Source organism: Saccostrea echinata, unplaced genomic scaffold (assembly GCF_033153115.1).
Source record: "Saccostrea echinata isolate AGI-Se365-2 ecotype Australia unplaced genomic scaffold, CSIRO_AGI_Sech_v1 ptg000029l, whole genome shotgun sequence".
In the NCBI taxonomy this organism is placed as follows: domain Eukaryota; kingdom Metazoa; phylum Mollusca; class Bivalvia; order Ostreida; family Ostreidae; genus Saccostrea; species Saccostrea echinata.
This window is the reverse complement of record NW_026889778.1, coordinates 15,599,595-15,623,527: the sequence shown is the minus strand read 5'-3', so window position 1 is coordinate 15,623,527 and position 23,933 is coordinate 15,599,595. Positions and strand designations below refer to the sequence as shown.

General features: G+C 31.9%; 1 long non-coding RNA gene across 1 annotated transcript; it reads right to left on the bottom strand.

Moving 5' to 3' along the window:
- Window positions 1-3,292: 3,292 nt before the first annotated feature.
- LOC133194551 (uncharacterized) lies at window positions 3,293-3,981 on the bottom strand. The gene is made up of 2 exons (XR_009722112.1): window positions 3,891-3,981; window positions 3,293-3,703 (listed from the first exon to the last, which is right to left on the bottom strand). It is a non-coding gene; the product is annotated as an uncharacterized LOC133194551 (long non-coding RNA).
- Window positions 3,982-23,933: the final 19,952 nt, after the last annotated feature.

Here is a 23,933-nt window from a genome sequence, read left to right as displayed (position 1 = left end):
ATTGTCAACTTTGTGATTTTCTCACAACAGCGTCTTTTTTACCCAATATTTTGCACAAGATTCGATAATAGCATGCTATGTTTGACACACTCTTAAACTATCCCATAGCTATAGGAGCTTCTGAACATAACTTCATATGATAGACTGTAGTCTACGTAAACATTTTTCCAACTGGCAGTTGTCTGTTAGCTTGCATCCGAGTAATGAACAAAAGTTGACTTTAGAATTTTACTTCACTGAAATTGTGTCTCATGTTACGTCATTTTTGTGGTCAATATGCTAGACATTCGAGATTTTGATGTCATTTTCGGAGTTATTACGGAATATTTACATTTCCAATAAAATTCCCTTATGATCCTCTACAAAATAGAGGACAGTTCATTTTCTCATGAACTACCATGAATGGGCATGAATATCTCTATTGTTACGTCATAATACCGCACTTGACGTCAAAAGTATAGTGCAAACTGTTTTGCTTTAAAAATGACAAAGGAATGGCGTTAATTGTTGCAAATCATAAAAAAAATAATGTAAATATAAAAAATGAATTTAATTTTTGAAAATTCATGAGGTACATGAACTACAACGCTTCACGCCGGCATATTTATCATGAAGCGCTAACGCGCTTCATGAAATATGCCGGCGTGAAGCGTCGTAGTTCATGTCCTCATAAATCTTAAAAAAATAAATTCATTTCTTAAATAAAATTTACAAAGTGACGTCACAATATGAGTATATTTTTGTGATCTGTCCAATGATACCAAATTCAGTAATTTCCGTTAAAAGGTTAATATTTTATCAAACAGTTCTCAGAAGTTTTCAAATGCCCCTCCTATAAGGCCTTTTCTTCGTAAGTCTGTTCTTAGAATTTAAGAATATGTCTATTAAATATAATTCCCATAACCAGGGTTTTCCTTCTGTTAGGTTGCCTGCAAGAAATAATTTATGATATACTTAATCCAAATTTGATTCAGATACATGTATATTTTATAAGTAGTATTCAATACAGTCTGCAGATATGTTGGAGAGGTGTATAAAGATGAATGAGGGTATTTTTTGCAAAAATTGAAACTGACACAGTACATGTATGTAATTAGAAATCAAACACAAGCGCGAGGTCAAATGCCGGACATTTCAGATGAAGTATATTTCCTAGTTGACAGGAGGTTATATGGAAGCCATACATTTATGAATGCATTGGTACAACTCGAATATTTCTGATACCAATTTTCAATTCAGAAAACGTGGCAAATAATTTGCTCTAATGTCATTAAATAATACTTTTGTTTATTGCTCTCATTTGTGCACAATTAATATGATGTGCAGGTTGGATTTTTGACGGTAAATTTTCTACATGCGAACGAAGGTACTAAGTTATAATAAAAATCAACACATGCTATTAATGAGGTATTTGAAATCTTAAGACATAATTTTGCATGAAAGACATCGTATTTCTTGCTTATCCTCCTTTGTAAGAAGTAATAGACATCCAGGAAATTAAAGTCTGCTCATATTAGTATTGGACATGTCCTCTGTATATAGTATATTAAGGATTCAATTTTGAATAAAATTTTATTTTTGTGTTAAGGAAAGGGTATGTAATTGTTGATAAGATGTTCTTAAAAAGGATATTTCACTTTTTTACTGATTTGTAAATATTTTTGTGAACATAAAGGCTTGAGCTAATGAACTACGATATGGGTACCTATATGTTTTACAATATATTTTGGTAAAAAGACAGATGACCAATGCATTTATCATGGCTATCAGATACTTCAAGCATCGGTTTCTGTACATGGAAAAAAATTATTCTGGGTACACACATCAATTATTCTAATAGGGAGCTTTATGTGAGTTTTGAGCTTTGTTAATTTTAAAAAAAATTAGATTAATTTTTTAATATTTTCTTAGCTTTAACCAGTAAAGTGTACTGCAGCCTGTAATTATTCAAAATTATCCTTATTCTTGTGAACTATGTTTAAAAGAATTTATTTGCCATGTGAAATGACGTAAAATATAGACCGCCTTTATAACAGTCGTGATTTTGTTTTTGGTACAAGAGGGTACATGAGTGTTTCACATACTATCTCTGTAAAAATATAGATCATCTATCTTTTTTTTTTTTTTTTTTTTTTTTTTTTTTTTTTTTTTTGAAGTAAAGTATAATTTTCTTAATGTAAATCAGGACAAAAATTGCACTGTTAACAAATTGATTCTACAAGTATGGACCTACCTTAATTTTTTTTTCTGTTGATGTTTGGGATAAGGCTACCAAGAAGTAAAATTAAAAAAAAAAAACAGTACGCTACAGTAAATATCAAAAAAAGTCTTTGTGGCTTTTCAACACTGGGTTTTTTCGCTGATTGTTTTCGCCATTTGCTTGATTGCAAGATATAGCGCCACACGACTTTTCAAAGATGAGGCTTTCTAAAGCTTTCATTGAGATCGACGTTTATGATTTCTACTAAGAAAAGCAGAATAAAAAAAAAAATAGATAAATTTATTCTTTCAAATCTGTAATTAATTTTTCCACAATACGTGACACGAATGTGTTCACGAATCAACGGCATGTAATGATCAATGCATTATATTATCTTTTATAAATGTCTGCGTGTTGTTTGCTTGAAAGAATTCGAATCTTTAATTATAGATAAAAGATACAACAATCGTCCACTATAATACTTCGATATTTTCTCTAAATAAGCTAGCTTACGATTTTAGATTTTATCTGCTGTTTAAAACGTATATTTCAATACCTACAGGTAATAACAGGTAATATCCATGGACGCCAACTGTTTGTGTATAGGGATAACCCAGATAGCATGAGGACATTGGCCCAACGTTGGCCCAACAATGATGGTTATGTTGGGCCAATGTTGGCAATTTACGTTGGCCCAATGCCCTATTGCTCATTGGCGCGATGTTGGCCCAACATGTTGGCCCTATGTTGGTACAACACTGTTTGTTTATATGTCAACGTTGGTACAACGTTATTCCAACATACCAACGCCAACTCAATATTTTGTAACGTTGGCCCAACTTTGGACCTCAGTTCAAAATACAATTATAACGTTGGTCCAACATTGGTACAGCGCTTTTGTTGAAATGTTAACGTTGGTACAACGTTATTCCAACATACCAATGCTAACTTAATATTTTGTAACGTTGGCCCTACGATGGACCTCAGTTTAAAATTTAATTATTACGTTGGTTCAGCGTTGGTACAACGCTGTTTGTTGAAATGTCAACGTTGACACAATTATTCCTGATTACAAATGTCTTACAAAATCAATTAAATTCTGTAACTTTTTTATTTCCAAGATTATACGACACAATTAATTTCACCAAGTTTGGCCAAATAAATTTTTCCTCCTAAAAATGTATCACAGTATATCCTTTGTCACTTTCATTAAATTATCCAGTGGAATGTAACTAAAAGTAGGAAGAGGTAGAACGTTCAATCTTTCTCAAGTATATTCCACATCACTATGTCCACTACAAAATGTCGCGTTGATATATGAGTCTTCAAGTTCTAATTTGTAGAGTTTTGGAAGGTCACATTTGAATCATTCATTCCTTTTTCTGTTGTTAATCTGTTCCTAGAATCCATATCTCCCACACATATTAATCAGTTCCTTCCATATGAAGAAAATGCCACATCAATAGTCTCATAATATAGAAGGCTTTTCCATCCCGCCAATTCCTATATTCGTTAAGAACGTCATCAATTTAAATAATATTTTCAAATGTTTAATCAGCACCCCGGGACTGATAATTTAAAAGCTTACAAGCCGTTATAATTTTGAAACACATAGATATTTTTAAAGCAATTCTTTAGTTTGAATTTCACATTATTAATTATAAATAACAAATACAAAAACTATACTTACATTTCAAGGGTTAAAATTCTTGCGTTCACTAACAGACACATATGCTTTGTTCAAGTGCTGTACGTGACGGTTTGTGAAAAAAAAAATCTGATTAACATGCCGGTTTCCTTGGAGACCAATGAGTCACCTGCCGAGCTAGTGAATTTCACCACTGACCTATTTATTTGGAGCTTTAAATCTCAGCACTTTAAATTTAATTCAATGATGCTAAATATAGAATCTACCGAGATACAACATTTACCTATGTAATTCACAGATTTTTAAAGTTTGTTTCATAATTTTCCATTTAATATAATATAGATCAATGTTTATAATGAGTTGCTTATTACATTACCATCGATGTACAATAAATAAACCTAAATTGATGAATGACACTTTTCACAATATTGGGCCAACGTTGGACCTGCATTTCATCTCCAACATTACAGGCTACCGGTACATGTAATCCCAATATTACCTCTATTGGACCAACTCCAGCCAAGTGTTATGTTATAAAATAATAGCTGCTAGTACTGCTAGTCCTTTTTGTTCTTTTTAAACCTGAAGTAATACTTACAGTAAGTTAATATCAATTTTTGAGACTTTACAGATGCATCCTTTTATTTTTTATATGTTCATATTTAAACGTAGGATATGTCATTATTCATTTTCCCAGATAGCAAGACATTGTTGGGCCAACGTTGGCCCAATTTTTTTTTTCCAACGTTGGCCCATTGTTGGTAGTCCTACGTTGGCCCACGGTCATTTTGCTCATCAGCCCAACGTTGGTCCAACATGATGGCATATTGTTGGGCCAACGTAGGTATAATTGTAAGCCAACTAACAGCCAACCTTAACAACTGGTTGGTTAGGTTGGCCCAATGTTGGGCCTTTGTTGAAATGTCAGATGGCATATTGTTGGGCCAACGTAGTTATTATAGTAAGCCAACTAACAGCCAACATAGAAACAACATTTGCAATCGGTTAGATAGGTTGGCCCAACGTTGACCCTTCTTCTTGAAAATACGTTTATAAATAATTCTTTATATAGACCTTTTCTTATAATTGTTTAAAAAAAATAATACACACTTCAACCTGCATTCATAATGCATACACGTTCAAAAAAACATTACAAGTCATTCACTGTAAAATTATTTTATAGATATATATCAATTCAATCAGAATTTACAAAATTACTTTTAAAATAGATAAAGTTGGAAATGTTTGAAAAAATATTAGTTTAAAGTTCTTAATCCTGGCTCACTTCCTCTATCACTGTCCTTTTGTTTTGTTTCCCGCTCTTTCTTTTTACCGCCCTTTCTCGCCTCCCCAGGCCTCCATCTTGATCTTAGGCATACGTACTTCATACAGTCCTTTATGTTCTTCAGTTTCATTGTCAGTTACCGCTACAACATTTGTTTTCCTTACAGTCTCAAATAATTTGGTATTGGAAACAAAGCAAATACTGGTACAGACTCCAATATATAAATCATGTAATTAAGTCTTTTAAAGACAACGATGTAAAATACTACTAGTACATGTTGATCTATAAACTTTAGTATCCTTGTTAAAATTATAATCGTGTATGCAATAGACAACAGATAGAGACAAGTTGAAAGATGTTTTTTACCTTACTTATTATTGTATTTCTTAATGAGCACTATAGAGGTTATTGTAAATAAAAGTTAAAAGTACATGTATGTGCCAACTGTATACACCGGCATATATAATTCATATTTACATTAACTTATATAGTGCTTGTGAGCATAAACAAGAAAAGGATGAATTCCGAACAATTTTAACAAGTAAACTTGAATTAATATGAATAATTATACTTACATCGCTTCTAAGATGTAGCTGTAACAATGGTATAATCCATAGTTTTTAAATCTCCCTTCTTACTTGCTCTGCATTTTGAGTCTATCACCCACCTGTGAGCAATTGAATCTGACAGCTCACCCAACAGTTTGGTGTTTTAATCGCCGCGACTCTCCAAGCTTTAGCGAACGCCTAACTTTCGTTTCAATTTAATTATAAAGCTGTGTTATCTTGATTTATGTATATGTAGGCTTCATTCACATCCTGTTTTTGGTAACTTTTTAAATGTTATTCAGTCTTCTCTTATTCTCATGAATACAACGCTCATAAATAATTCATAATTTAGAGCTAAGGATTTTAAAACTAATAACCATGCACCCACTTCAAAAAAAAAATAACAGAACAAAAAAACTTGTTGGTGCTGTGATCACTTTAGTTCAAAGATAAGAATGGTGAAAATATCAGATCTAAACAGATGCAGTCATCCAATTAAATGCAAGGACATCGAATGCCCTCTATTATTTCAGAATGTGCATCTAAGTTAATGTTTTGCAATCAAATAAGCTTGCAACACAACAGTTTAATGGGGCAACATTTGGAACATAACGATTTAAGAACTTGGAACCAACTTTGGCCCAACATAACGCTCATCAGCTTACATAGACACCATCATTTAGTTGGCAGTACAATAATTGGGCCAACACTGGCCCAATGTAAATATCCCATCTTGAAACACTTATACATGCTAACATCGGGCCAACGCTGGGCCGACGTACTACTACCAACTTGATTAGACATTTTCAGTAAGGGTGTATTACAAACGTTTGGCCAACGTTGGGCCAACATTAGAATCCTAACTCCCTTTGAAAGTTGAGCGAATATAGAAGTTGGTTACGTTGGACCAACGTAGGGCCAACGTAGGAATCCCAACATGATCAAGAAGGTTGACATGGTTACATTGGTCCAACGTTGGCCCAACGTTGTCCACCCAACGCCAACCATACAACCATTTACCAATGTTGGCCCAAGGTAGTCATGCTATCTGCGTTTGAATCATTTGACAGTGTCAGACATGCTTTAATATGCATATTCTGTCACTTTTTAAACGAAAACAAGGTTAAGTTGGAGATATATTACTTTTTGCATGCGTTTGTATATAAATAAACAAATAGAATTGTTTGCGTAAAAAAAAAAAAAAAAACAAATAGTTCCCAGATAGCTTGACTACGTTGGGCCAACATTGGTAAATGGTTGTATGGTTGGCGTTGGGTGGACAACGTTGGGCCAACGTTGGACCAATGTAACCATGTCAACCTTCTTGATCATGTCATCACCTGACATATATTACATATGATACAAGATACTGCTGCTATTATGAAGACTCTGAAAGTCTGCCTTTTAAAAAAAGTGCATGTCATGGATGACTTGGCAGGCTATTTAATTTTTACAACAGCTAAATAAATACCTTACGCAGCACTGTTAAGGTGTACTTCGAAGAAATCAACAGAATATAGACGTGCATAAATACATACCTTTTTAAACTGAATTTATTTTTGTAAAGGTACTATATTATCTGATGACTTTAACATTCTTTGAAATAACATTGTATACCCCGCTCTGTACTGAATTTAGTTTGGTCACTTTATTTGATAGTCATGTGATAAATGCATGTAATGTGTACTGTATGTAGGTCACAAACAAATTTCAATATCGCAAGGGCATACCCTAGTAAAAATTAAAAATTAAAGTAATAGATTGTTTCTACATAATTTGTAGTTTATGGAAAGTGTTGTTGCTCTAAATAGAATTCGCATTTTATTAGTTTAAATTTCAAGTTATCTGGCTAATGTTGATATGAGTGAGCTTTACCAAGTATTTTACGTATTTATTAAGTTATGCTATCGATTTCAGGAAAGCAGCAGCACTTTTCAAGTTAAGGAATCTGTCTGTTGTGTGTATTCAAAAAATGGTCACAAACTATTAAGTGTATGCCCTTGCGAAAAATCGATTTAATGAGGCCCCTCGGCGTGAAACATGCACATCATGTAAACAAAACAGGATTCTCTCGATATTTTTCAAATAATGGCACTAAACAAACGTTTCAGATTTGCATTAATGGTCTACCTAAGATTTGCAAGTAATATTCTATTTAATAATTAAATGCACTTTTCACTGTGAAAAAATAACTTGATCCGCCTCTCACTGCACATAAAAATGCGTCAAACTTCACCATGATGACGTCATATCGACAAGTGCATTGCGATCAGTGACTTGTTTATATCGTGTTGTGTGGGATTTAACTAGCGACAAAAATGAATGCAGTGGTAAGTTTTGATGTAGTTCATTACTCTTATGCAGTTCAGATTCGCAAATAATATCATTTTCTGTTATTGTGAAGAACTGCTATATTTGTGTGATGTCACAGTAAACATTTCCCGTATAAATTAGGCCCCGCCCCTTTTATGTAGCCTTAACAAAGCTGCGTACTTTGTTTTCAAAACAATTTATTACAATGGCAGTAATTAGTTTTTGCTTATTATTTTACGTAAAATGCTTCTTTACTAATATATTTTATATCTGAAGAATATACGTTATATAAAGACTATTTTTTCACAAAAAAATTGAGACCTTTTTTTGGATGACATATGAAGATAACGAACAGTATTCAATCTCAAAGGTTCAATGAAACGATACGAATTCGGAGCAGAGCAAATCTGGACCTCAAAATTTAGAGGTGGGATCAGGTGCCATGGAGGAGTGAGCATCCCCTGCCAACCGGGTTTACCCGCTGTGTGCTCCTTGTCATGATCGGGAAACAAAAACCGGACATATCCGTAGACAGTTCAGTGTATAAATAATGATCTAACAATTAGTATGAAAAACCTCAGTCAGTATTTGACTCAACGACAGGTTGTATGTGTTGACAAGGTCATTGTATCGACCGAAAAACTTGCGAAAAGATGACTTCAAACGAGAATGTTGATATCATTGTTTCGTCAACTTGTTTGTCAATAGCTTGCATCGTTTTAGAAATTGTTCATACGTAGAGGACGCTTTTGATTATCGAATCAACTGAGAGACATAAACCCCATATGCAGGTGAGAAGAGTTTATTGCTACATTAGTAAGGGAAGTTAAGGATTGAATAGTTGAAGTCATCACATTTATCATAAAGCTTTGTTGTTAGGTTACCATTAACCTCTTTTTCTAATAACACATCTAAATATAAAACAGATGTGTCAGGATCTGTGGTATCTTTTATTTCAAGATGACAGGGATATATCGAGTCAATATATGAATGAAAGTAATTATTGTAAATTGATAATACGTCCTCGATATATCGAAATGTCAAGTTGAAGGTCACAGCAAGTGTTTTCTTATTCTCATATAGACGTTTTTGAATGAATTCTGCTTCATATGAATACAAAAATAGGTCTGTTAATAAGGGGACATAAATGGTTTCCATGGGAATTCCAACAGATTGTTGGAAGACCTGATCTCCAAAAACTGCATAGAGATTGTCAATCAGAAACTCAATCATCTTTTTAATACCAACTTCAGAGTAGTTGTGTGTATAATCAGAGTGCTTTTTAACAAAATAATTATGTAAATGACCAATGACAAGGTAAGTACATTTATGAGTTCCATTTTTATTGAAGAAGCAGCTGTCTATAATGTTAAAAATCCTGGACTTGAATTTATCGTGGAAAATGAACGGACCCAAATACTGACAATAGTAGATCTTGAGTTTCAAATAGTTTCAAACAGGATCATGCAAATTGTCCAATGTCTAAATAGGTGACACAGGGCAATGTCAATGGCCAATCTCTTATATCTTAGAATAAACCTTGAGGTATACAAGTTATTTGGAATTTGGTCAATTTTAGCTAAAACTTTGATTAAATTCTGGCACACTTTGCGGCCAAATGGTTAACATGGTTGCAATGTTTTCAACCCTACACAAGGACTGTGAAAATACTACAATAAAGCAAGATGTGTTTGTGAAACACTTATGTCTCTGTATGTCAGCTAATGGCAAATGATAAAGATTTTCAAATGCAAGTTGAACTCCAAGGTCTAGGTCAAGATATAAAAAATGTTTTGTATCCAAAGAAAGGACTTGTGTCAAGGAATATACTTGTGAAATATGAATATCCTAGAACCAAAAATATAAAAGTCATGGCATGGGTTAAAGTTTCTGAAAAGTAGGTCAAACTCAAATGTCAAGGACAAAGGGTCAAAATTAAAAGTACTCAATGGAAGGTCTTGTCACTAGAAGTACATAGGTGAACTATGAAAGCCCTAGCACAAATTTTCAAAAGTCATGGCCAAGGATATTTTTTTTTCAAAAATTAGTCAAGCTCTAAGGTCATGGTCCAAGGGTCAAAATTATTTATACCCAAGGGAAGGTCTTGTTACAAATGGAATAAAATATTTGAATCACCTGAGAACTCCTACCACACCTTTTAAAATGTTTTATTATTTCAACATATTTGTTTTGATTGAAAAAATACTTTTCTCAACAAAATGCTTTTGAGAAGATGAAAATTTATTTGTTTTGTTTTTCTCTTGAGAAAAAAAATTCTAAAGTTTATAACAATGAATAAAGGAAAATTCATAAGAACTTGTTTGAAACTCTAGCAAAAACTTTAAACTTTAAAGAAGCTATTTTCCCCAAGCACGATTCAACTTTAATTTCAAACACCATAAATTAACCGACGGCAATATGATATAGTTCGTGTTTCTGGGCTTGTCCTTGGAATGTTAGCATTCGAGTAGAGGTCTTTATGCAATATAAAATTCTTTCGTTGAAAAAGATAATTACTAAATCGATAATGATTTACTCCTAAGTTATCGTTTCTATAAACATTGAACTATTTATTTGTAAATCTCCAACGAAATAGAGCATGGCGAAAGCAGGGTGTCATTAAGGATTAGGAAGTAAGATTTGAACCTCTCAGTAGTTCATTTCACTCTGTTTATTTGGTTATGTACAAACCTACATTTGATAGATTCTATTTAATAAGTAAGAAAAAATACGTTATTTGTTAGCATAAAAAAATGTAAACAAGAAAACATTAAGACATAAAATTGAGTGAAGACGCTAGGATAATGCATACTATGCACGTGTACATGTAGATTTGATGTTTCAATACGAAATTAAGTACACGGGTTTACATTTTAGGGACAGTACGAAAAAAGGAGTCATATTGTTGATATGCATTTTGTGTATTTAATTAGATTTTCCTCATAAGAATTCAATGAAACAAGATCATTTACTAACTTGCCATGCTTGAAAAATTAAAAAGAAAAATCAATATATCCAGAAAGCCTCATAGTATTTTAAACAATTATGAAAATACTACCACAGATTCATCAATATTGTGTAATTTAACCAATTCAAAATGTCCTAGTAGATTCAACGTCATTATGTGGTTAACTTTCTCAAAATGCATACTATTTGAATCAAAACATTTTTATTTAAATATACTAATAGATGAAAGAGAGATAACTATTTGAGATTTTGGAAAGCTCTTAATGTCATTTTCAAGCTATTATGGTTCTGAGAGACAGCTTGAGACTATTTTGTAGCTTGATTTCTTGAATATTCTCTGCTTAAAAAACGCACTTTTCTAAGAGAGAGAGAGAGAGATTTTAAAAATAAAAGGAAAATACTGCATTTGAATGTACCATAACAATTTGAAATATCTCATTTTATTTTCATTTTTTCTAACAGTTGTATTCATAAAGTTCAATATTTTCAATAATATTTTCAATACATATCCACACCAAATTATTGATACTACATGTATTGTTCTTGAATCTCAATATTTTGGAGAGTAAGTTTAACTCTAGTATGTATGCATATAGTATTACTTTCATTGTACTACATGTACTAGACTCTAAGGTATATATTGTTGTCGTCAGAATTGTTGAATACAAAACAATACCTTAAAGAGTTGTCGTTTTGATACCACCATGCTTAATTACAAACGAAATAGGGAATATAAAGAACAGTGCTCAGTCTCTCAAAGATCTATCATTCTAGTTCAATACTGCGGCTGCCTCTACGAATCGGGCATGGCGCAGAAATTTCCATATACAGTGACAGGACCCACATTTTAAAGTATTTATCTGCAAACATCGCAGGTAGGTTAAGGCTTCCCGTAGAATATCACAGTGCACTCTGTGCCTTCACATCTCTGAACTACCAAAATATGACGTCATAATGGAAAATGACGTCAAGTCACTGCAAACTTGAGGTGTTATGACGGGGAGAGTGTCATGAACTTTACACTTTATTTCAAACTGCATGTAAAATGCTAGATAGCTTTTGCAAAATTCACGGGTCGTTAAAGGTTTTTTTAGTCTTATATGTCCGAATATTTTAAAAATACACCACTAACATACTTTTGATTGAAATTCAGCACGTTCAAAATGCTTATGAAAAATATACTTTTAAAATGTACTCTGTTTTATACCCGTGGTTGGAGGTAAAATTTATTTTGTATGTATAAAAGAGTCTGGCGCAGGTGGTTAATGAGGATTAATTTGAGAATTTTTGTGGAAATCTGTAAGAAGAGGTTGTTCTCTAACTGAATCTTGCTTGGGAAAAATGTGTTTTGGATTTGTTTCAATACAGATTACGATACTGTGTGGAAAATACCTTCAAATTTGTAGTAAGTTGAATTTCTCAGAAAATATTTTGTACCCATGGAATACCATGACTTTTCCCAAGCACATTTCGGATACACAAGGATACGATGAGTTTATTTATATTATAAAATGTTAATAATTATCGTGTTAATCAGCTGCGCCGAAGCGATTAATATGAAACACTTCAAAAAATTATGATTGACCGTCACGTGATCAACAAAGTAATGTGATATCATAGCAAATATGTTAATATATAGCCGAGGAGACCCTTTATATAAATTGGAAGCATTAAGGTTCAATACTTATAAATTAAAACCAAAACCGACCTCGAAATGACATATTATGTTTTGAGCGCATTTTAAAGCTTCGGGAAGCACTAACATAGCTGCGATGACTATAGGCTGCATTACAGTAAAAAAGTATGTTTGCTATATATTCTTACTCTTTGCTCAACCGAAATTAAAGATGAAGGGTAGGCACATGTGACCATTGTCTTTGAAGACAATTAGTAAGGGAGGTCAGGCCTAGTTAGAGGACTCCTAGAGTTATCCCAATCCTCTGTTTCGGGCTGTACTAATACAACTGAGTGCTCCCGAGGTTTGTACAAGTTGAAATTTTTCTTCATCCCTTTTAAATAATGTATTTCTTTACAAGAGCCAAAACATTATCATCATATACATAGAGAAAATGATCTTAAAGGGAAATACTCTTACTCTGCTTGTGGATCCGTAAAAACAGTGATTCTGATCATTAGAAATTTTAACTTTTTTTTCTAAATATATATATAAACAAAGATTATTATTCATAGTTTTAAATCTTGCGCTAAAATTGAAGACAAATATGGTAGAAAATCGTAAAAGGGGTTATACTTTTGATAAAATCATAAACTGTAGAATTTGCATTTGAATGTATAATGTATTTAAAGGATATGATTAACGATCGGTTCCAGATTCTCAGAAGTTATGTTACAATATGTCAATTTGTTTGAAGCAGTTACGTTGTTTTTCATCTAAATAATTGCTATTAAACTGTAATAAATATGTACACATAATGTACAAATAAGTAATGTTTATATAGTTGTCTTTAAGGCAATGTACTAAATTGATTTTATAACATTTCCCTGACCTTATACATCGTTTTATTCTCTCAAATTGGTGTTTCATTGTACTCATAAATTATGCCTTGGACAATTCCACTTATAAGCAACTTGCATGTGAAATTATAATTTTTGGAAGACCATCTGATCTTCTTTTTCTGATTAAGGTGTGTCACACCTGATTTTTTGGAGAAGTATATTTTAGGTTTTTTTTTACTCATATAAAATATCTCAAAATTGCAAAGTAAACGGTGGCAGTGTGCACCTTTTCGACTAACAGTATAATAAGTTAACGTTTTCGCACTTAAATTGTAACACTTAGTTTAATCACTTTTTAGCTCTTTTAGCAGATGTAATTTCGGCCACAAAAATATCTTTGTGCAAACAGTTTGAATGATAGTTATTATATTGAGGGGGAAAATGCTGCAAATCAATGCACATTAATTATTGCATGTCCTTTTTGCACTAATGTAATACCATATATGGGGTATTTAAATTCTAGTCAAGCAATACAATACTTTTTATATCACGTTTATTTGAACGGATTGCTGATCGGTTGAAAGTATCTTGCAGTTTAAAAAAAAAAAAATTAAAAAAAAAGTAGTCTGTGATGCAAATCCTGAGATATGGGTAAAAATGGCAATTTTCAGGCAACGTCATTTGTTTTGTCAAAGTATGTTAAATAAATTGGTAAAAGTTGTTCTGAAAAAATGTTCTTAACACGTTATTTGAAACTTACATAAAATATTCATAGCTTAATTATGATAATGTACAAATTTATCTGAAAAAAAGGTTTGTAAGAAAGATATTGAATGAAACAATTTTGTAGATTTTAATAAATTTCTTCTTAAAAAGCCCACCAGAAATTTTATTTCTTTTCCATTTTGTGAGTAGTCTTAAAATTTAATGTTAGTAATGTTCATTGTTTAATTTAAAAATATATTATATAAAATGAAATTATTATTGATAGCTAAGATATTAAAGGTTTAGATCAAACTTTTTTTCAAAAAGCAGACGAGTGAGATACCTGATTGTCGACAATTACATTAAAACGTTGTGTCAGTGTTGTTAAAGTGAATGCTGCCGCAGCTTCACCAAACGATTAGAGTGAAATCTTTAAAACCCCTTTTGAAGGGTTTTAATCTAACCTCTTTCTCTAAAGCGACCTAGAACTTGAGAGAGGATGAACATCTAATCGCATAAATAAACTACGAATCATTACCCTGATGACTTCCTAAATTTTAGATGTTCCACATACTAAATAATCAAGGGTACGTGTACAATATGCATGCACTTAAGTACTTTTTAACAGGGATTTTGTGAAATTTCTTAATTAAAAATATCAATAAAATAAAAAAAAATAAATAAATAAAGTTCATGAAAATAAGAAGACGGTTAATAAAATATGAGATGGGCACTACAGATTCTCCTAAACCGTTTAATGCAACAGATTTAGTTCGGTTTTGGATTTAATATGTAAAATTCAACTGGAGGCCTATATGATTTCTAAATAAATACAACGATAAAAAGTGAGTATTATTAAATTTTATCTAAAAAAAAAAAAAACGAGTACAAAAAATGTCTGACCGAATTTCTTCAGAGGTTCGTGTTACTGAGCATGTCACATATGAATCCCATCTAGACTTTAAATTGTATTTTGTTGTTTGATTTAAATTTTCTTATTTATTAATAAATTTTGAATTATTCATTTTACATTGGTCTTTGTTGAGCGCATGAGGATATATTATAACCTTTTATACTGTTTATATCGGGACCTAAGTTTGTAAGCTATTGCTTAATGTTTCTTGAATTAGACAAGGGAGCAACTAAGTTTGGCAGTTATTTCCCATTTATTCTTTTGCAAATGCTTTTTTTTTTTTTTTTTTTTTTTTTTTTTTTTTTTTTTGGAGGGGGGGGGGGGGGTAAATGTTTATTTTTTGTTAAACGTTGTTGTTGATATAGGCATGCATAGTAAATAGCAATTACATGTACGTGTATGAATTTATTTGTTCAACACCAGTTTTTGTTGTTTACACAAAACAACTATTTTTATACTGGTTTACATTGTGTTTTCAACAATTAAGCTAAATAATGAATCTAATACTGTGTAACTAAATTCGATGGTAAAATGTTAGATGTATACGTACTGTATCACAATATTTTTTTTTTTTTTTTTTTTTTTTTGGTATTCAGACAGAGGTGTATTTCTTTCTTTTGAACTAGAAAGGACTTGTATTTTTTCCTGAATCAGGAAGGACCTTAGAATGGCATTTATTGCATATTTGTTTTAATGCAGATGCTGCTGTGTTTTCTGTTAAGTCTTCATTTTTTTTTTCTTTTTTTTTTTTTTTTTTTTGCATGTAGCGCAGCAATTATCAATTAATTTATTCCTCACTGATTTTTGGTAAAGCAAATGCATCTAATGCTGTGCAACTATATTTGTTGACAACATTTTAAAATGTATATATACTTTATCCTTATATTTTTTCAGAAAGAGGTGTATTTGCACTTGAATTTGGAAGGACCTAAATAAGCCAGTTATTGCCAATTGTTGTGATGCACATGTTGCTGTGTTTTCAGGTTAATCTTTAATTTTTTCAGGGCTGTTGTACATGTATGCACTGTAAAAATGATAGTTGCTTTTCTTTAGTTTTTCTTTTTTTCTTCACATATACTTTTTAACCAGAATACCTCGAAAGCTTGGCTATCTTAACGTTTTTTCTCTCTCCTGTCGAGTTCAAAATAATGAAAATTGATTGTCTACATATATTTATTCTACTCAGATTTTATAGCACATAATTAAACGATAAACTTTGTATACTACTGTACATAGGAGTTTCATCAATTAAAATAAATCACATGCATCTTGTTCTGAGTATCTAATTTGATGGTCTTTTTTACACCTATATGTACTGTATCCCTTTATTTTTCACAAAGATGTGTATTTACACTAACATCAGGATGATCCTAAGTTTTGCAGTTGTTGCCCATTTGTTCTGATGTAGATTTAGCGGTTTCTCCTGGTAAATCTTAAAATTGGTTTTGGTAGGTGCAAGTACAACCTTTAACATGGCAATTATATATTTTTTAATTCAATAATTTAAGGGCACATGATTAAATGATACATCATTTTATAACAGTGTTCATTGCAGTTTTCCACCAATTAAGCAAAACCAAGCGCATCTAATGATGTGTACCTAGATTTGATGGTAAATCTTTACATGTATATGTACTGAATCCTTACGTTTTTCAGACAGAGGTTTACATCCTTTTGAATTAGGAGGGACCTTTATTTGGCAGAATTTTTTCTAATTGCAGATATTTCTGCATGTGTTTTCAGATAGATCTTTTGTAATAGTGCGGGGGTGGGGTTGGGAGGAATGCATGCAGTGTAAATAACAACTGAATTTTAATTTTGTTATCTTAGACTTTGATATCTCAATTCAATTAATATGTCGAATCTAGTTTGAAGTCAAAATTTAGGGTTCTGCGTTCTGCGTTTTGACCCTGTAACCTCGAATCCTTGACCATCTCGATATTTTTTCTCAATCTCATCGACTTCAAAATAATGATATTTAACTGTATAAATTAATTTATTTTACGCTGACTTTTGAAAAAAACATGATTATTTAAAACAACTTTTCAAACACGTGTACATTTGGTTTTCACCAATTAAGCTAAATCTAATGCATTTTATAATGTGTAACTGAATATGTCGGTAAAATTTTACATGTATATATACTGCATACTGTATTCGTTTTTTTTTTTAGGGGAGGGGGGTATTGCATGTACTGTAAATATTACATATTATCTATGAGTTTTTTTTTTCTCGTTCCCATGAAGTTTAAAATAATGAGGTTTGACTGTATAAATAAAAATTCGTTTTGATCCAATGTTTGAAAAAAATGAACGTATATATGTAATCTATATATTTGCCATCACATATGCTTGTATTTAATTCATATTTTATATCAATTTAATTCTTTGCTTGTAGAATGACAAAGCTTAACTAATATGGAATGGTATTATGTATACGACATCTTCAACTTCATGTAAAATATGCTTTACCTAACCAAGCCATTCTGATTTAAGTTTTTTTCTGTCTCATCTTATGAAAAATGTTAGTATGCTAAATCCAGCATATGCATTAGATGAACTATTTTGTTCTTTTCACTGCATCTTTATCTTTCAGATAACTTTATAAAACTTATTCTTCTTTTCAAATTAAAGTTTTTTTTAATGGGAAAAGATTAGGACATCAAACATAATGCTCTTAATTTATTTTTAAGTCTACCAATATAATTATATATTTTTGAATTATTCTATTTTGATATGTTCATATTTCTAAACATATAATTTTTACAATAGCGTGACAAAAATTCATATGGAGAACCTTGGAACAAGCAAGCTGAGACGTCAAATTACATGTAATAATGATACAACACAATATAAGTCCAATTTAGATGTCTTTATTATTGTCCTCAGTTATTTATATTTAATAAAATGCTCAGCCATACAAAACATACAAAGTCATTTAATCTTAACTTGTTATCTTAAGCTTGCAAAAGTTTTAAATGTAAATTGTACAATTTATTTTTATGTAATTCGTTCTAAAAATAGCTTTACGCCTTCTTGAATTACAAATGTAATTTTCTGGAGGCTGGGAAACATGTCAATGTGCACTGTAAAAATACAGTCTTATATCAACCTTATCAAAAATCTAGTCTGGAATTTCAAAAAGGGCAAACCTTCAACAAATATAGAATTTAATATCATTGGTATCTGATGATAAATTTTACAAACATATTATGTTGATATATCTGCTGGATATATCAAATCAGAAAATTCGTGTGTATCATTGAAATATCTCATTTAAGTATTCGTAACGTATTCTAGAAAATAGGCACATAAAATGGAAATCAATTATGAAATGTACAATTCTAAGCAAGTGTATTTTGTATCTTTGAATAACATTTTTGCATTATCCATTTCTTTCTTAAATTCCTTTCAAATTTCTAGAGATTTTTAATTTTAAATACATGAAGAAAATATGTGATTTTGGCAGCTAACTTTATTTTTGTTTATTTAGAACAGACTTGGAAATAGGCACATGCTTGGGCAATTTGTATCTGGAATAGCTCCCTGGGGATCCAGACTAGGTATCATTAAATTAATTTGGTAGCATATAACTTTAAATGTTTCATCAATTGCTGTGGGTTGGGTGTGAAAGAGTAATTATTCTAATTTGAATTTTGAATAAGAAAATACATTTAGTTGAGGTCTTACATGTATTTCTTTACCAGATAATTTCGACAATAGATTTTTTAAAACATTACCAGATATAGAATTGCATTTACTTTGTCTGAATCAAAACCAATGTTTTCTTGTTAACAGGGAATGGGGGCTGCGATAGGAGATATGCTTGAGATATTTTTCTTTTCGTCCCCACAAAATAAAATTTATTCCCACGAAATTAAATACGTTCCCACGAAATAAAGAAATCGTTCCCACGAAATAAAGAAATCGTTCTCACGATATGAAATTTGTTCCTACGAAATAAAAATCGTTCCAAAGAAATTAAATTCTTTCCAACAAAATATAAAATTAATATCGTTTCCACGAAAATGAATTTCGTTTCCAAAAAACAAAAAATTATTTCCCACGAAATGAAAATTGCATATGTGTGTGGAGAAGTGATATTGCAATTCAGTATATAAAATTTTGTCCTTCGAGGTGGTTGGTTTAGCGTATTTAAATTAATCAAAGATGTACGTGTTGATAAAGTACGAGGGGCATTTGAAAAGTTCTGAGAACTGCTTGCTAAAATATTAACCATTTCACAGAACATAATGAGTCTGATACCATTGAAAAGAGCTGGAAAATTTGCACTTATATGAACGTCATTTTCTTATATCTATGACGTAATAGCTCAAAAAATGACATCGGAATCTCGAATGTGTAGCATAATGAAAAGTTGCGTTTTTTTGTCCACATCAGAAGATCGAAGAAGTGCTGTCAAAGGCTTCTTTGAAAAGATATTTCAGAGAAAATTTGCATAAAAGTGGTGTAAGACTATAAGAATGGTACGGAAAATCAGCAATTCCATATTTTGAAATTCTTTTGCTTGGTTAATAAGCACAGTAATGTTATCTAAGGCGTTCATAAAAGATATTTATTTATATGATATAACTGGATTTTCGGTCTATTATAAGGCTTTCCACTGTATGAAACAAAACATATCCTGTATAAAACTGAGGTGTAATGATGCAGTTTTCCACAAAATTAATGTATCTTGAGTATCACTGGACTCTTACCGTTTACGAGTAAGATGTACAAAATTCCACCCCTGGACACGATTCTGTGCGTATTTTTTCATAATATTTCAATTTCGGCAATCCAAAACTCACTATCGCTTTTGACTTTCAATTCAAAAGAAAAAAAAAATCTGAGTTTCATTGTCATATAAAATTTTATATATTTACTATGATTTAAAGTTCTCGACGAATCGAGTAAAGGTGGGGTTAGAACTACATCGGCGCCATTTTGGTTTTTACGAGAAAATACGGGACATCCTTTGCTTAACCTGTCTTGAGCTTAAATCGTTCCAGCAAAATTGGTTAAAACACCTGACGAGTTAATGCCAGCAAATTTTGTAACACTGTTCACTATTCTCCCGTGATTGTAAAATTTGTGTTTTCTCACAGCAGCGTCTTTTTTACCCAATATTTTGCGCGAGATTCGATAATAACATGCTATGTTTGACACACTCTTAACCCATCTCAGAACTATAGGAGCTCCTGAATATAACCTCATATGATAGACTGTAGTCTATGTAAACGTTCCTCTAACTTTTAGTTGTGTCCGTTAGCCTGCATCCGAGTAATGAACAAAAGTTGACTATAAAATTTTACTTAACTGAAATTGTGTCTCAGAACACGGATATACATGTACATGTAGTATCATTGGTCGATATCTATTAAGAATTTTAAGAAACCTTGGTTTACACAGAAGAAAAAATTACAGGTGTATCGGAGATGTTACCATGCTTAATATCAATCTAGACTTCATATCTAAATCTAGTTCTATATTACATACCCATAATTACACCTACATTTACAATATCAATCGAAACAAATTAAAGTATACATGTACTTATACATCAATGAAATTGATGAGGAAGACTCCAGGGGCTCTGAAGTTATGAAGAGTGAAGTTCCTATCTAGCTGCTCATCATAAACATGTACTAAGTTCCTCTAATGCACCAAAAGTCACAGACTGAAAGGTGGGGTTGGGGGCAGAGACCTATAGAAGAGGGGGGCACACCCTTGAGAACTTACCCTGATATGTAGCATAGCACTTGACAAGCAAAAGATAAAAAAAGATTGAACTGAGGTTAAATAATACTTGTATTTTCAACCATTATAAAGGAGAGATGTATATTACTATCTTACTCTACATATCTAAGTTGTCATTAACCATTGCATTGAATAGGTCTACAATGTACATATCCATCATTTAATTGTTCTAAAGATTTACATGTCATGGCAAACAGAAACCGTACGTTGTATTTTACAAAACAATTTTTGATATTTCTTCAAACTATGTTGATTTAAAATGACACAGTTTCTGCACCTTGGTGTGCTTACTGCACACGAGGTTTTTATTATTTTTCCATGGAAACTAACTTTTTCCATCAGTAAATGCTATAATTTTAATTCAAAGTAGAATATGTTATGGAGACTGCAGATCTGTAGTGAAACGGGAAATTCGGGTTGACATACCATGCCTTGAAATACAGCATGTCAGCTCGATTTTAAACCCCGTATAGGTATATATGCATCCAGTGTTTTGTAGATTAGGCCAGTTCTATTGACATAATGAATAAAGATACACAATACATACGTTTTGACTAATTTCTAAAATATTTCTATATACGGCCTAAAGACATCTGTAACAGTGATTTAGGGTAGTTCTTTGTAAACAGTATCGTCATTTTTGAGACCAAATATTATTATTTTATGCATACTGTGACCAAAAAAAATTAAATCATCCGTACATTTAAAAAATCGTAAATTTCCTTTACAAAGAGAGAGAGAGAGAGAGAAAGAGAGAGAGAGAGAGAGAGAAAACTACCATTTTTTTTGTTTCGTTTTCTTTTTGTTTGTACATGTAGTAAGCCGTAGCATTTGAAGTCAGTTTTGGAATTTCATTTCAAGAAACGAAAATTATTTCGTGGGATCGAATTTTAATTAGTGAGAACGAAATTTCATTTTGTGAGAACGAATTCAATTTCATGGGAACGAATTGTATTTCGTGGGAAAGAGTTTTATTTCGTGGGAACAAAATTTAATGTCGTGGTAACCAATCTGAATAAAATCAGATCCTTTGATCCGCTGACATAGATCGCTATACACTGTACATTAATCTGAAGAAACCCCGTTCAGTGTCATTTCTTGGTTACCTTTCAATTATCCAATTAAGCGTTTGCTTGCAAGAATTTAGAAGTTTCTCAGAATTCAGTTACAGAAATGAAATCCCCGATGATACACGAACGGAAAATTGTGACAACAGTCTTTTCTGTACAGAAATATATTTAGCACTTGATTCCTTGGTTTTTAGCTTTTTATTTTGTACAAAAGGATAAGATCTTCTCCACAGCTACTTTCGCTTCTACATTCATTCTCCCGAATGTCGCTTAAGTACGATCTTTCTGATTGGACAAAATTTTCATGAATATTTGTATAAGAAAGATCCGGAGGTATGTTAAGGCAGTATCTAGATCATATTTTGGCAAATTTAGACTTGTTTATACCTCCTGCAAACGAAGTTTAGGGGGTATATAGAAATTACCTTGTCTGTCTGTCCATCTGTCTGCCCAGCCGTCCGTCTGTCTAGCTGTCTGTCTGTCTGTGCAAACGTGTCCGGTTCTTATCTTTCTTACGGAGGAACATAAGAATCTACTACTTCACACAAAGAATGTTCATGACCAGAGGGTATGTCATGACCTTGACCGAAGGTAATTTGGGAAAGTTCAAGGTCACTGAAAGAAAAAATTCATAATGTGTGTCCGGTCCATATATTTCTTATGGATAAACTTGATGAGTTTCCATTTTAAACAAAGATTGCTTATGACCTTATGGTGTGTCTTGACCTTGACTCAAGGTCACATGGGCAGTTCAAGGTCACTGAAAGTAAAAGTTTATAATTCGTGTCCGGTCCATACCTTCTTATGGATAAATTTGGTGAGATTTTCTTTTGCACGTACATTGCTTTTGACCTGAGGATGAGTCAGGACTTTAACCTAAGGTCATTTGGGCAAGTTCAAGGTCACTGAAAGAAAAAGTGCATAATTCTTGTCCAGTTCATATCTTTTTTATGGATAAACTGGGTGAGTTCCCATTTTACACAAAGATTGTTTATGTCCTGAGTGTCACTGAAAGAACAGTTCATAATTCGTGTCCGTGTCCATATCTTTCCTATTGATAACCTTAATAAGTTTTCCATTTTAAACAAGGATTGCTTTTGACATTAGGGTCTGTAATGACCTTGACCCAAGGTCATTTGGGCAGGTTCAAGGTCACTGACAGAAAAACTTCAAAATTCATGTCAGGTCTGTATCTTCCTTACGGAGAATAATGTTTGGATGTTGGGAGTTTTTACTTCACACAAAGATTGCTTACGACCTTAGGGTGTGTCATGATTTTTCTTTTTACTTTAAATATTTAAACAAATTGTGAACACCTCTTTTACATCCATTAAATACTAGTATTAGTGACTTGGTACCTTCTCTGAAAACCCTGCGCGGGGTATTTGTCCCTTTTTGGACACCTCTAGTTCGTTTAACTTTGATAAATCGAAAAAGCCATAGATAAAACATTTACTATTATCTATTTTACAGACGTCATTGAGTTTTAGGCTAAAAGAAGCATTCCACTTCGACGTCGTCACGTGACGTCTATAAATAGTAAAATTGTCTTAATGAAAAATTGAAAAGTTCAACAATACCCCACGGATTTTTTTTTTTTTTTTTTTTTTTTTTTTTTTAAATACTAATGTTAAAACATCACTGGGCTATGAAAAGTGCTGCTAGAATCCTTCTCTCCCGACATAGGAAAAATATTCCGAAATTCTTTATGAAACCTTACCAAACTTTTTGCATTTTGTAAATACGATGAAGGAATTGTCATCAATTCATCTTAACCACACAATTCTAGCAGCACTTTCTGGGTATAATGAAATACAAGTTTTCGCTAAAAACAAAATATTATATTTCAAAGTATGCGGCGTTGTGTTGAACTTTTGCATCTTTGTTGTAAGAACGATCAGACGAAAGGCTGATCGGAATATCAAAACACTGCCAGTGTTCATTATAAGAAAACATGATAAGAATAAATCAGCGTACCTGATTCTTAATCTTTAATTCCTTATGAATCGCACATAAAATTCACTGTATATGTTTTAAAACTACCATTTCATAGATTTTTTACATGAAT